This window comes from Diadema setosum, chromosome 12, assembly GCF_964275005.1.
Source record: "Diadema setosum chromosome 12, eeDiaSeto1, whole genome shotgun sequence".
Classification (NCBI taxonomy): Eukaryota; Metazoa; Echinodermata; class Echinoidea; order Diadematoida; family Diadematidae; genus Diadema; species Diadema setosum.
In genome coordinates this window covers 21,112,772-21,128,705 of record NC_092696.1, presented here as the reverse complement: position 1 = coordinate 21,128,705, position 15,934 = coordinate 21,112,772, and the positions used below count along the sequence as shown (strand labels likewise).

The 15,934-nt window shown below is 37.6% G+C and overlaps 1 protein-coding gene across 1 annotated transcript in view; it reads left to right on the top strand.

Moving 5' to 3' along the window:
- Window positions 1–4,635: 4,635 nt before the first annotated feature.
- Window positions 4,636–15,934, top strand: part of LOC140235579 (uncharacterized) — a 70,464-nt gene continuing 59,165 nt past the window's right edge. Inside the window, exon 1 of the mRNA XM_072315584.1 lies at window positions 4,636–4,873. The gene's annotated coding sequence lies outside the window, so the exon portion shown is untranslated. The remainder of the gene's footprint in view (window positions 4,874–15,934) is intronic.

Genomic DNA, 15,934 nt, shown 5'->3' with positions numbered 1-15,934 from the left:
TTTCTTTCCGTTTTCGGATTAACGAACCTTCGAAACAAAGAACCTTATTTTGTTTTCGGATTAATGAACCTCCGGACCAACGAACCTTTGGAATAACGTCACAAATGTCCGGAATAACAAACCCTATTTTTATTTCCGGATAAACCCATTGAGGTCGAACTGATTTCGCTTTAACTTATATTTCTCATAGACACCGGCGTATACTCGGGACTAGTCTTTAACAGATTAACGAAAATGTAGGTAGGGCCTATGGGGAATTTTTGTGTTTCGGAATAATGAACCTCTGAATAACGAACCTTCGGAATAACGGACATCATCTAATTAATCCACCAAGTCCTGGATTTTTTTTAACTTTTTTTTTTGTAATAGGAATCATCATATCATAAACTGACAACTGCTATTAAAGTTTACCACGTTTACTGTGTATCTCATATTTGAGAAATTATGGAAGATTGAACATGCTATAAGTTTACTTATTCACGACAAAATCAGGAGAAATCCAAAGAAAATCATCAGAATTCAAAGATCGAAAACTTTTACTTATCACCTACAAATGTATTCTCAATTTAAGGGTCAGTCAAGAATTTAGCAGTGTAAAGAATTTTAATGATTCTGCAACTTACAAAAGCAATGGTATGTGACCAAGAATAGGGCTTGCAATCAATATGAAAAAGAAATTTTTATTCTACTTTACCATTATACAAGCAATGAATGACTAATTGACTAATTGACTAATTTCAAGCTACCACACCAAACCATAGATTTTTTTTTTTTTTATTTTTTTTTTTTACAGGACGGGATAGGTTAAAGAATGTGTCTTCAAAAAATAATTATTGTCAGAGTGATATGCAAAACATGTAAAGGTGCTCGCGATTGAATACCACTCCTTCAGTGAGCTCATCGACCACTTGCGATATTCTCACTTGATGCGTTTTCGAAGTACACAGTACTTCTTAATTGGCTTTCTCCTCATCTGACGAAAGTTCAGTTGACACGTCATTACGGTAGACTGCCGCTGTCTGCCGGAATAACCTTGTGTGTAGCTATTTTTGACACTTTCAACCACTTGCGTTTATATTGCTTTGAACCTCCCCCACCCCTTCTTTTTTCAGATCTTTGTATATATATGTATTGGTATAGTTAAAAAGTACAGTGCAGTATTTCAGGCATTGATTAATGATGAACCTGCTACAAATTTTTACTACCTAAATGGATTTCAAGCACACTCACAAATTGTGAGTCAAGAGCTTAGACTTCATCCGTACTCCGCCGAACAAACACGCAAAATTTCAAGGAAATCAAAGCCGCAATATAAATGTGGATTGACTTCAAGCAGCAATATATAAACACATCATTGATAGTCTGGAGGAAAACGAAAACGCAATTAACAGTAATATTTATGAACTTTTTCTGGTGTCCGTGCTGTCATGATAAAGAAAATAACAATAAAATCCAACACATCTTCACTCTTTTAGCATAGTGAAGGAGCACTTGATTTACCTCTTTCAAATAGCAGATGGAATAATATTATCATTATTGAAATAAACTAGTGGATTTAATGTGCACTTATCAAGAAAGATGAAATTCTGTGGAATTCTCCTTATATTTGCCGTATATTGTTGTCCATACTTTACATGAACTATCATGAACTGTGTAGTAACTTTCTCATCAAGCAATAACTGCACCGAAACTTTAAAGATTCAAAAACTTCCAATTTTCCGATTTCCTTCAAGCATATTATGTGTTCTACAAATGAAGAGTTTGTTCGCAAAAACCGATAAGTCCATATTTGCCAAATGGAGATATTTGCGATTAAATATCAAGAAAAATAAAGAGAATAATAAGAAAATGTTTGCTTCTTTTGACCATAACTTCAAAAATGTACCTTTATATGTAGTGACCAATATATTATTTCAAAGGTATTATTTTGTACTTAATGACAGAGACCGTACTTCAAAATCTTCAGAAATGGACTTTTCGGTTTTTGCGAACAAACTCTTCAAATATTGCTGATTTTATTCGATCCACATTTACAGTTGGGGTTGTGGTTTCTTTGATTGCGCTCATTCTCGCTACAGTATCGATATAGCAATTGCTGTCATGCTTGGGATACGGGAGCTGAGTTGTGCAATGTGGGTGGCACACGTGACTGCGTGTTGTGGTATACATAATACAATTTGTTCGTCTTCCGCAAATTTACTTGAATTTACATTACTATGGACTTCACCCCCCCCCTCCCCAACCTGAAAAAATAAGCAATATGATGACCGTTTGACTTAGTTTATGAACGAGAAATAGAAAAAAAAAAAAAACCAGAAGAAGCCAGCAGTAAATCGAATTAGTAAACAGCACAATTATTTTGAAAGAGTAAAGGAAGGCTTCGAGCATCTTATTCCAAACTGGATAAATCATTCCCAACTTGTGTGTTTCCAAACTGGATAAATCATTACCAACTTCTTGATATTTAGATATCCACAAAAGCATCGTTACGCAGTTGTCACCACCCAAGCACACTTTCTAGTACAATCTCCATCTTCATTTGCTTTCCGATTCATTTCCCTCTCCTTCCTCTCCTCCTCCTCCTCCTCCTCCTCCTTCTCCTCATCATCATCATCTTTTTATTTCTTCTTCTGTTTTCGTCTTTACATTTTACAATAGATGCTGTTTTCCCAATATTAAACCGTCGCTGTTCCACACCCCTAGTTAGTCTGCATGTGTAGCAGTTCGCAGTTACTGTATGCAACATTCCGTTACCCTCTGTTTGATTAAATTGGTGGGCGAAGAAAACCCCATAGCACTGTACAAACTGTCTAAAGTCCATGGCACAGAAAAGGCATAAAATTATATATATATATATATATATATATATATATATATATATATATATATATATATATGTGTGTGTGTGTGTGTGTGTATGTATGTATGTATATAACGAGAGTAAGGAGGCTGTAGACGTTGCTTTGAATCCTCACAAGTGATTTTACTTCAAGCTTTCGGGCTTTCTGCCCTTTGTCAAGACTGAGGACAAATCGGACAAAATACAAAACATGGATATCATATACAAAAAATAATGATGATCAAAGCAATAGTGAAAATAATAACGACTGTGATAGAGGCAGACGGTAGAGAGTAAATACACGGATGGGAGTGTATATATGCATCAATCTTACATTATATAACTTGCATACATACAATCACAAACAAGCATACATAATATAAGCATTTACAAATACGTATGACTAAACATCTGCGCACACACATGTACATATAGATACGGATATGTACGCACAAACACACGTGTGAATCTCCTCACGTATGTCAAAGCAAGCAACAATATAAACAATAGCGGCAATTAATAAAATCATAATAGTAATTAAATCAAGGAGTGTATGTATAGATAAACGGAACATAGGCACATACAAAAAAGGAAGAACAGAGCACAGTCATAAGTAGAGTTCTTAACCGGAAATAAGTGTATAATAATGTGTTTGATAGCATTCAAAGTTACAGGAAGGGAAGAACAGAATCTATAAATACGTACGGTGTGAGTTGCACACTTTACATTAGTCCCGGTTACATACCGGCAGTCAATTGGCAGCCGGTTGTGGGGAACCGAAGCATTCTGGTGGTATTGGAGAAAAAATAAAAACGGGGGTGGGCTAATGGACAATTGAACATAGTGACAACACTGAATATTCGGAACATTAAGAGTTGTTCTAAATAAATGGTGAATATTCCCTTCCTGTAACCTTGAAAGCAGCTGTCAAACATGCACTGTGGCAGCAACTACCAGACTAGACGCATTCCATCACAGGCAGGTTAATTTTGAAATCCGTCCGACCAGGAGCAGACGTATACCCTTGTGTGTATCTCTGCTTCAGAAACGGATTTTAATCTAACATCACATCGCATCCTGGTCGCTCATGAAGAATGCGATGACTAACCTGTTTGGTGTGTTGTTTCTAAATCATGCGCTTTCCTCGCCAGGATAAAGCGTTTTTAGATCTGTTGCCATTTTAGGTTTTTATCACATATATATACTAGATGTAGGAGTGAAAATTTGTCCATAACACTCCTCAAGGATATTGAGAAAAGGAATATAACTCAGAAGAAATAGAGTGAGTGAATGAGTTACAAGGAAAGAGAGAGAGTCGAGAGAGAGGGAGAGAGAATAGGTGGAATTTTTAGTCGGAAGAGAGGGGATGGGTGATTTTTTTTCTTTTTTTTTTGTAACTCTGCAGACTCCTTCATTTCACGCGCGTTTTCACTACACTAAACATAGTCCATTGATGAAACATCTGACATTGTGCTCCAAAAAAAGTATAGTGGGTAGTATTTGATGACGTAGCTAGTCACTTGACGGAGGACCGACCAATCGGATCGCTCCGATGTGCCAGTGCTCGCAAAACCCCTTGATGCGGCGGCAATAAAGTCTGGCGGGGATGGCGCGAGGCATCCAATGCGTGATCGACCGACGAATAAGTCAAGTAGGCGAGCGGCGTATTTATCTCCCGTCCAAGCACCGACTGACCATCAACTGCAGTGAACATTAAGTCAATTTTGTAGGAACGCTGCATCGGCTGAGGGCAAGAACAGAAGAGAGAGAGAGAGAGAAAAAAAAGCAGAGAAACAGACAGCGAGAGACGAATCACTTTGAGAGAAGAGATTCCAAAGCAATCTTCAGGTGCCGGATATAAGTGTCGAAGCAGCAACTTGGCAAAGACGCCGCGGGCAAAGAAAAGAAAGAGTAGCAGTTGGTTGAACAGAGAAGGCGTGCGGTTCTGTTTAACGAGAAAGAGAAGGTACCTAACGCGACCATAACTTGATTACCGTGTGCCATCAAGAAGTCCCAGACAGTCAACAGTGTCAGGTAAGAATAATCAGACAATGTTTCATATTTGAATGGTCTCACGTGCACTTATTACGATTGATGTTGCTGTTATTCGGAAGATGGTATCTTTCCGGTTTTCTCGATGTGGAACTGCGAATATCGCTAAACTTCTGGTTTCCGTTTGTACAAAGAAAAAAACACACACACGCACACACACACACACACACACAGATGACAAACGAAACAAAAAAAAAAGAAAAACAGGAGAAACGCGGACGAAGTAGTACGTGGTTCAGATATCTCGGCTTTCTCTTTGACTGCAAGACTATCACCCAAACCATTTGTCCTCACTCTGAAACAGCATCATTTCACATTATCAATTTTCAACCAGCTCCTAATAAGACGACGGCAACTCAGCAGTACAAATGTTTCCGTTGCACCGTTTCATGGCTTATATTATGTTAGATGGTAAACTGGAACATGTAGAATTAGTGTTTCGTTTTTGTTTTCGGTTCTTTCTTGCCGTTGATCTTCGTTTCTTTCTTCTTTGTTGTTGGTAATTTCTGAACAAAATCCAGGTATACCTTTTTGCTGGTTGTTTGGTCTATTTTAGCCACGATATTCACATTATTTAAAGTTAATGCTCGAGGACGTTATCAACACATTTTTGGTGCGATTGTTCGGACACTAGCGAAAGCAGAGTTGAATCAAGTTATGACTCCCAGATGATTGTGCAAGGATCACTCCAGAAATTAGAGATTATAATATAGATTGCTGATTTCAACCTGCTGAATGTGTTTTTCCCTGAAGAAGACGGGGCGAAGTCAATTACACATCTTGGTTTCCAAGACCTGTTAGGAGATACTGAATTCACTTTGCCTTTGCAATGACTCGGAGAATAAATCTGGGCCACCAGGGAAGATAAGAAATGCGTCGCGAGATGAAACACAAACCATTTTAACGAGGTTCTTCGATGTCGTGACGAGCCTCAAATCTGGTCGATGCAATGCCTGTTGTGTTGGTAGCATAACATGACATAACTGTTATACGTACTTTTCCTATTATGTATTTTTTGCTAAGAATCCATGTTGCAGTCAACTATACGGGAAGGTCGACCAGAAACAAATTAATTCCAATCCACCTTTTACGTTCCTGTAATGAGACTATTTTAGCATTACTTTAAAGTATGTTCCTTCCATTTTGAAATTGTAATTGGGAATCAGAAATTCGTCTGTTAAGTTACGTTTAGGGAGAGGATTAATATACTGGTATGTTTGAAACTGGATTGTTGCTATAGCAAGAAAAAACAAGAAAATGATCAGTTATCCTAAGTGGTTAATGAATAAAATGATCATGTAGAACTTCAATACGAGGGGGGAGAGAGGGAGACTTTGTTAACAACAGAAGTCAGTACGTATCATGCTTCACCTGAATATCACGAACATTGTATGTCGTCAACCTTTCGTTTCATGGTTTCGTTTCGTTATTTTCCCTTTCGCCTTTAGAAACTGCAAATTAGGGTGTAAGTCTTACTTAGTCAAGACATTTTTAAAGACATGTTTCTCATTTCCCGTGACTTTTGTGTTCGCACGCAACCAACATGAACCTGTGCAATGATGAATTACCGTTGTGTTTTGAGGCTGCTTGCTAGCTAGCTCATCATCATTACCAGAATCCATCGAAATGGGAAAAGAAGCTGATGCATATCTTTCCCAAATACGACCAGATGTCAAAAGTGATATTTATCGAACGTGAAAGATATTCTCCATGGACTCTGACATGATATGGTCCACGTAGTCTAATCGCAGGACCAGTGATGTCAGGTGCAAAAACAACTTAACAAACTATGATATGGGTGGGAAATCGATTAAGCCTTTGAGGAAAAAACGTACCACGTACCTCCCAAGAGTTGTCAGGATGTCCACGTCTAGCGCCACTCGGGTACATAAGTGGACGGGCGTTTAGAGGCGGTGAACACCCCTAACCCAGATTCAGCCTGCTACCTGCCCGTTGATTGATGCTTGGACCCGAATGTAGGACGACGTTCAAAGAGAAATAGAAAGAGACAGAAGCACAGACACTAAAAAAGAAAGGCCGCTGAGAAAGACCGTGTGAGAAAAAAAAAAAGAAAAACACGAGGAAAAGGTAAAAGAAATAAAAAAAAGAAGATGGACAAAATGAAAGAGGAAAAGGGGACGAGAGAAGATAGAAAGAAGAAAATAGAACAGGGGAGGGAGAGAGAGAGGGAGGGAGTTTGATAGCTAAGGAAGACAGAGGTCAATTAGAGACGAATAAGCCTTATTTCGTAAATTCGTTTCGTTTTAAGTAGAAGTCAACGCTGGTATGACATTGTCGAGACACAGGAAAACTTAGAAAAAGAGATAAAGAGAGAGAGAGAGAGAGAGAGAGAGAGCTGAGAGGGGGAAGGGAGAGTGAAACAAAAATTAAAGAATAGAAAAGGAAGAAGGACTGATGCTTCAAAGGGAAGTGATAGATCGGAGGCAAGAATTGAAATCGACTCTCTGTCGTCAGCATACAGCTATACGTCACAACTCGAGAAAGGCAAAAACAAACCAAATTATGCAAGTCCCAGCGAGAACAAAGTAGTTTGACCACCATGCCCAAAGGCTTCGGGCTTCGAAAAGCACGATTGAATTATCTCTTGCCAGAGAAAAAAAAAAAGTCGTCTTCCAAGGCCGTAGATCATTTCTTTCCCTCCCCTTAGATGTTACTGTAATCATGACGGGCTCAGAAAACTTCTTTTTTGTGAACTTAATGTGAACCTTACCTGCTTTGTACTTTTTTCCTATCCACAATGCAATATATAGGAATTTCTGTACAACGTTGTTGTTTTTTTCTTCTTTTTAGGGGAGAAATTCGAACAAAGTGAAGCAATACTGACTCACCTCTAAGGAAAAACCACCACCAATTCTGCATCACTTTTCATTTTGCGTGCAATTTTCCAGCGTAATTTGATTTCACGACAGCAAGCAGTAGGCAGATTTGCCAAAAGATTGAAATAAAATATGCTGTTGAAGGAAGGGCTTTTCCTTCCGTTTTCTTTTTCTCTTTCTTGCTCTTTTTTTTTTTTAACAGTAGCCGCTTGAGAGAAATGTCCAATTTTTCGAATCAAAGTAACCAATGCTGTACTGTTTTCTTTCAAGTTTAATCGTTTTAAGAAAATAGTATGATGTATGACTCACATGTGACAGAGGAAGACAGGAAATGGGTGAATTAGAGAGAGGGAGAGAGAGAACAGGAGACCCAAACTGACCTTTCAAATCAGTATTGCCATAATGATCTTTTGGGAGAGTCTAAACACATCAGTGAACTGTTATTTGAGTGTGTGTGTGTGTGTGTGTGTGTGTGTGTTGTTGTTGTTGTTGTTCCGACCAAAATCACACTGAGAATGATCGCACAAAGAGATAGAGAACCAAAAAAACTAACGTTCAGCTGTTTATCAACAGGCAATATGTCTCTCAGGCCTTATCTCGACAAAGCAGGTCAGCAGGTAACACAGGACTGACTATAACAAGTCGCTACAGAGCCAGAAGTGACGTAACTTCCCACAGCAGAGGTGTTGAGTACTTCAAAAATTTCTGCGGCTTATATAGTTACCTTCACCTTTTCTTGAAGGCTCTGTAGTTCTCTCCAATCTGGGGATCCATATTTGCAAGTTCAAGAGCCTTCCACTCCAGATACTCTGACTTCCTGTCTAGTTATGTGCATAACATCCTACTTGTACCTTGAAATAACTACCAATCACATTGGGCTACAAGGTCAGTGCATGTATTGCATCACCCAATTTTTTCAATATGTATAGGCACTTTCTAGAACATTCTGGATTGGGTGAGTTTTTTCCTTTCACATGCATGTAATGTAGCTATACCAAATAGAAACTTCTCTAATAATCTGGTCAACCAGTATACATACACATAAAGCAACAATACACTATTACTACCAGTACTATGTCTATTCATGTCAGTGTGTGCGCGTGTTTACTTGTGTATATTTGTATGTTTGAGACCGCTGATGCAGGTATGGTAAGGTATATTTCAGCATCAAATTTAGTCTTAATTTTCATTGATTCTTTCATGTCACGTGCACTGCATTTTGTTAGTTGATAATTGCAAATGCTAAACTTATCAAAGAGGAAAATGAACAAACAACAAAACAAAGCTAAACTAAAAAATTCGGTTTGTACGAACACGTACATTCGATATATATTGCTTGTACATTAGTCGTCGTCAGCACAAATGTATCGAGTTTACTTGTATTCTAGTACTGTCGCTAGGCTGCATCGTATCTCACGTTTATCAGTCAAAAAAGAACTACTTCAAGCAAACACTGTCTTCTCGCTGTATAATCTCCAACTGTTATTTCTATCCATTCAAGGGAGCCTTCACGTCTATGAACTCACTGACTATTGATGGTCATGCCTTTATCATTATCATTTGCGATAAGTCCGGCACAAACAGAGGCAGGGAGACATTTTTCTAATTAAGTAGAAGTGACCCAGGGCTAATCCGTCCGCCCCCAAAACATACACGCGTCCCCGCGATCCTCGCTCCCGCTGCTGTAACCTTAGTCGTATCAGCTGCCGCAGAACCCCTCTGCTTTCCCGTCAAACTTCATAATGAAGAGCCGAACGCTCTTGTCAGCAGCACAAAGAGATGTTAACATGAATACCAACGCGTGGGGCTATACTGTAATATAGGGAGAGTGCAACTCGATCAGTGACAGAACTAAACTGTACAGATTCAACTGTAGGGTGCAGTAAAAAGAAAGATTCGCCTTAGACGTTCGTGAAGATCAATTTGAATTCTGTTAAACAGAGGGCCCTTTTTAAGTTGGTTCGTTATTAGCATGATCATCCATCATTATGTACCTCACAATGGGAGTTGCCAAGTATATTTTGGTTCAAGTGCACGGCTAAAACTCACGTGCCTGTACGTGTGCACGCATGCGTACGTGTTGTGTCCTTGCGCGCACGCACGTGTGCCTGGAGAGGGTATTCAATATCTAAACCATCCGTAACAATTGATGATATTAAGGAAAAATTACGAATGCATTCTCTAGCTGAAACTAGTAGCTGTGGACAACCCATCATTCCGCACATTCTGCGTGCGTCGTTTTGTTTGAAAAGAAGGATAGGAAACAAAACTAAACTGAACGAAATGTTCGTGTGCTAGTGCTATCTTAGGTAGATATCGAGTTATAGTTATCATAAACACATGTATATTGCTCATGATTATTGCTGACCTCAAAATGAACGCAGCGTTCTTCCCTGAAATGAATTGCTACTGACAGCCGACATTTATATTGACGGCATTGCCAAATTCATTTGAAATGTTGACGGACTCTTGTTAATTCCGGCTTTGGATACTTATAATGATGACCTCCACGGGTCTTTTTGATCAGCGGGCACCAATGATGTCAGGTGATCTCCCTGGAATGTATAGAGATTTAGCTCTCTTTTTTTCGCTTCTAGAGGTCAGGCCAATAAACTACAACCACTATAGAGATATATTTTATTTCATCTATTTCATTTCAAACACAAAATACAATTACAGTATCACACATATACATGATGATAAAAAATTGTATGTATATATAAATATATATATATATATATATATATATATATATATAATGTATACATATGATAAGAACAAAAAGTGTATCAACACATGAGAAAGAGCGAATCGCTCGAAAATTTGTGTGCTGAAACAAACTGATGGTGAATACAGCATAAACTTTAACTTTGTTCCAGTTCTGTTTTTTATCTTATCACGCCAACACGACGGACAACCTACTCAATATAATATATATATATATATATATATATATATATATATGTGTGTGTGTGTGTGTGTGTGTGTGTGTGTGTGTGTGTGCTTATATGGTAGACATATATTATCATGAAAATATGTTAAACCAAGGTGATTCAATCAAACGACTTTTTTTTTGATAACTTTCCTTATAATATTTTGTCTTTCTCTGTGCATCTAATTCTCGTCGCAGTATTTCTTCGGCATCTGATAGGTGTGAGTGAAATATCTCAAAGTAAAGACCTCATCACTCCAGCGCTGAAACCAATTTATTTTGCTGTCACTTTTTAATAAGCCCTTTCAACTATAGTACTGTATCTGTGATCAAATGCCTTGTCGTTACTGAAGCAGTTTCAAGATACGCCTCTTCAAATGAAAGAAAAAGAAAAAAAAAAACACTGTATGCATGTTTTTCTTTGTTTTTTTGCCCTTCCCACACCTTAATAACCTTCATTGTATTCATCGCGCATAACGATATTAGAATGTTCTCCTTTTAAACAAAAAAAAAGAGCTTTAATATTCGCTCGTCTAGATCGCCATGTCTGTTTCGCGGTGGATATAAGGAATCACACCAAGACATTTGGGAAGGGGTAAGTATGTTGTAGTCTTGTGGGATATGAAATTGAGTCACAATTTGTCTGCCTTTGCTGCTACACATGACTTTGTAGCCCTCCGCCAATTACCATCGAAGCCTCCCACGGGATGTTAACATTGTGGATAAGTCTTAGAGACGACGAGGAGGAGGAGGGGAGAAGAAGAAGGGGGAAAACCTGGCATAATCCAAGCTTTCTTTGACAAGTGCATTGCGACCCGTCACGTAGGCGTAAGGAGCTACGCCCCGATAGAATTAGGGAGGTGTACTTTTTCTCCCCAGAGCTGCGGGTGGCGGAATACATCTCGCCCCGGTTGTTAGGGATGCTGCGTTCACCAACGTTAATTATTCTTGTCAGAGGGAGCGCGCTGCGTCCTCGTTCTTTCTAAATGGAACATTTGCCCTTGATGTTGGCGAAGTGCGAGAATGCACCTCTGCAGTTGAAATTCGAGTTTAACAGATTACTTTCATTTTCTCTTCTAAGTTCTCGACTTGGAGAAAGGTTCGAATAAACTTTCTTTTTCCTTTTCAGGATGTCACAACCGCGGCAGATTCTGTCGATGTATTACCCTGTAATCACGCCTGTAACGCGTCCAAACATTCTCGACATGAAACACAAACAGAGGTCCTCTTAGCACGCAGCTAGCATAATGTGTTTTTGGTCTTTTGTTGAAAATAACTTCTTGCAATTTAACATGTATTTGACTTGTCACCATTTAAACTGTATACAGGCTCCCATTTAAACACCAATTTTCTAAGTTTGGTGTAGTCAAATTCGTCCTCAATCTCTATGATTTCTCTATGATCTACCAACGTCATAATAAGATACAATAACGTAACACAAAAATGATACCAAACCTGCCACTGAAAATCGGCGTTGACATGGAATACACTCAAGAATACAGACGACAAGGCATCAAAAAGCGTTCAAAACACCACTGACATGACCTTGTGACACGCTTTTCTAAAGAGCAAGGCATACGATTAAAACTCCGAATCGTTCTTGGATTTTGGAATCTGGATAGAAAATAGTTTAAAGATATCAAGCAAATTATTGACGTCTTAACCTTTGTCAGTGGTGACAAGACGAGAATCAGATAAACTTTATTCAGTGTTTAATATGAAAAGTAGCTGTATCTAAAGAAGAAAAATGGCGCCATGGAAATGCAACGATTTTGAATGAAACAGATCTTGCGCAATCCAATTGGATTTAGTGCATTCAAATCACGGTGAAAAAAAAAATGAAAGACACACACACACACACACACACACACACATACACGCAAACGTTCACACGCTGACACACACAAACACGTGTTTTGCATTTAGGTTGGCCCACATTGTCTTTGAATAATGACTAAATGAATATGATAATGGCCAAAAGAGAAACAAAAAACAGACCTTGCGTACATACTAAAACAATATGTGATCCCATCGCGTTGGTTTACATTATGAATTAGATATATTCTGTGTGTATGTATATGTAAGCTCTATATATGTATGTACAGATATGCTTATAAGAAAAAAAAATGAGAAGCAAATAAAAAAAAAAAGAGAAACCTCTTCTAGTTCCTCAACTTAGCCTCCGTTAGTTTTATGGTCAAAGCAAACACGTCGATAATAACCCTGTACAAGAATTTTAGACTTAGGCTGCTGTATCTGGTTAATTATTTATTTATCTATTTATTTATTATTTACATATCTATTCACTTGATTATCTTATTATTTATTTATATATTTATTTATTCATTCATTCATTCATTTATCAATTCATCTATGTCTTGTGATTACTATTTTCTTCTACGTCACAAACTGACAGACAGATCTATACTGTGGATTCCATTGATCTGAAGAGTCAGGGACTGAAAATGAAATAGCTACGAAACAATGAATCAACATTTATGAAAAATTTAGATTCTCTGCATTGCTAGTACTTCACACACAAAGTTCATCATTAAGATACCTGTGCACTTTTAAAGGGTCTTATGTAGGATTACAGAGCGGACATATATGCAGCTTGCATCAGGGCCCCGTTTCATTAAAAAAAAAAAAAAAAAATATGATACTGAGTAGCAACTCTTGCTGCAATGGGATGGCAATTGTCATGGTAACGGCAAGAATCCAGCTCCCTGATTGGCTGTTGGTATTGGAAGTTGTCATTCCAGCAAAAGTTGCTATCCTAACATCTTTTATGAAAGAGAGCCCTGATCAGGGGTTAATTTTTGGCAGAAAGCACACACACACACACACACACAGTCTTATATCATTCGTTTACCCTCTCACATTCTTGCATCACAAGAAGACAGGATGATCAAGTTATTTGTTTTCTTAAATTCGAACAACTTGTGTGTGTGTGTGTGTGTGTGTGTGTGTGTATGTGTGTGTGTGTGTGTGTGTGTGTGTGTGTGTGTGGGTGTTGTTGTTTCTATGAATGTTTCATGCCCTTCAAATGATTACGCCCACGTTCATATCTGAAAAGAGGAGGTGAGTGGAACAGCCTGTGTTGTGTTATATTATCACGAGCAGATATATTCACCTTCATTCCTAAATGAGAGCTTTATGAACAGAATTCGGCTCACTGGAAAGACATGTTTAGCAGACGAATAAGTCAATATATATATGCATGTATATTACATCTTCTCTCACAGATTACACAAAAATCAATTGTTATGACAATGATTTTGAAATTAGTAGTAGTAGTAGTAGTAGTAGTAGTAGTAGTAGTAGTAGTAACGATATCAATAATAATACAATGACGATGATAATGATAATAATAATAATAATAATAATAATAACAATAATAATAATGATAATGATAATGATAATAATAATAATAATAAAATAATAGTAATAATAATAATAACAATAATAATAATAATAATAATAATAATGATAATAATCACGATGTGTATAATACTATGCTGTTTTCACTTATATTTGAAAGAAGCAAATGCTACAGACTAAAACTCACAGGAGCAACGCAAGTGGATTGTACTTGTGGAAACCGTCGGTTTCAAATGACTTTTTTTTTTCTTTCTTATCGCTTGCTTGTTTCTATCGATGTTTTGCTTTTGTTTTTGTTTTTTGTGTGCGTGCCCACTGATGCTGCGGTCATCACAGTATTCATCGAGAACCATTTGCGCGTCCATGCGAAACGCTTCGAGATTATTATCTCCAAGAAATTTCAGTGATGAGGTGAAACGCAGTTCTGCCGACAAAAGCCCTCGGAGTCACCCCTACTTCGAATATTTTTAGTCCATCTGCATTCATGAATTTGGTATCAGCATCTTGAAAATGGAGGCATCAAAGCGCATGAAAGAATGCAATTCGCTCAGTGAACCCGTACACATAAAATTCGAACATACGCGCCCACTCGCTCTCCTCTATCAAGATGGAGTTAATGTCAAGTAATTATTACCTTCATATTGATAAACAAGTTAAAAACCGTATTCTTTTTCTTTTAGATGTATCAGTATTCTTCGGTCCGGTGATTGTTTTTTGTGTGTGTGTGTGTGTGTGTGTTTTTTAGAGCACGAGATATTTTATCTAATGAGAAAGAGATAGTAAGCAAACAAAACAAAAAAAAAACGTGCAGAATCACTATCATATCTATCAATCTGTCGATCTATCTTTTTATCTTTATGTATGTAAAATACATCATACATAGGACCTACATAATATCTGATGTTATATGACAGTCTTTATTAGGCATAAACCTGGCATAAATCATGGGGCTTATTTTTTTTTTTTTTTTACACATTCTGACTATCTTTATTTTTGTCAGATGTACACTTATTTCATTGATGTGTTGATATTTCAATTATCTTTGGATTTTCCCTTCTTTTGATTATCTGTTGTGTTCTTTATTTTCTCGCTTTGTACTTTTATTATGGTCAATCAGAAACAAGTCTGTCATTTGGTCAGGAGTTTGATCATAAATGCAACTGTTCCATTCAATTTAATTCAGTTTATATCTACTTCAAGCAGGAGCAAATTATCTGTTCAAATGATGGCATTCCAATTCTGACGGAATTTCGCATCAAGTTTTACTTAGTCAAATGGTATTTGGCATCGTTGTTCGGGGCCTGCTTTCGGTTTCATTGTTATCAATGTTATTTTGCGTAGGGTCATTCAATTCTATAGTGTCATCGCGTTCACCACTTTCTACTTCAAATGCATTATATAATGATATAATTCATGGGGGTTGAGATGATGTTTAACATCCAACTGCTTTGATACGCGTTGTAGGGTCTATCAAAGGTGAAGATGTATAAACGACAAATATGTATGCGCTAGTAGAGTTCTGGACTTTTAAAACAATCCCATACTTGATATAAGACAGGAAAGCCACCTGTAGAAATTGATAAAAGAGAAGGAATTTTACTAACCGCGAAAGATATGAAATGTTCATACATGGTAATGTATTAATATCAATAAACACTAACTGATTCTAGTACATCTTATTACGTCTTTCCCGAATTTTGACGAATAAATAATAAATTGTCTAGACGCAAGACTAATATGATTAATTGCGGCTGTAAAGTAATCATCTACACGATAGACAGAAACAGCGTGATCATCAAACGAAGGATTCGTGAAGGGAAGATCGTCATAGGGTACACCTCGGAGGAGGGAAATACTATCTGAGTGGCGCAGTGTGCTCATGGCTTGTCCGAT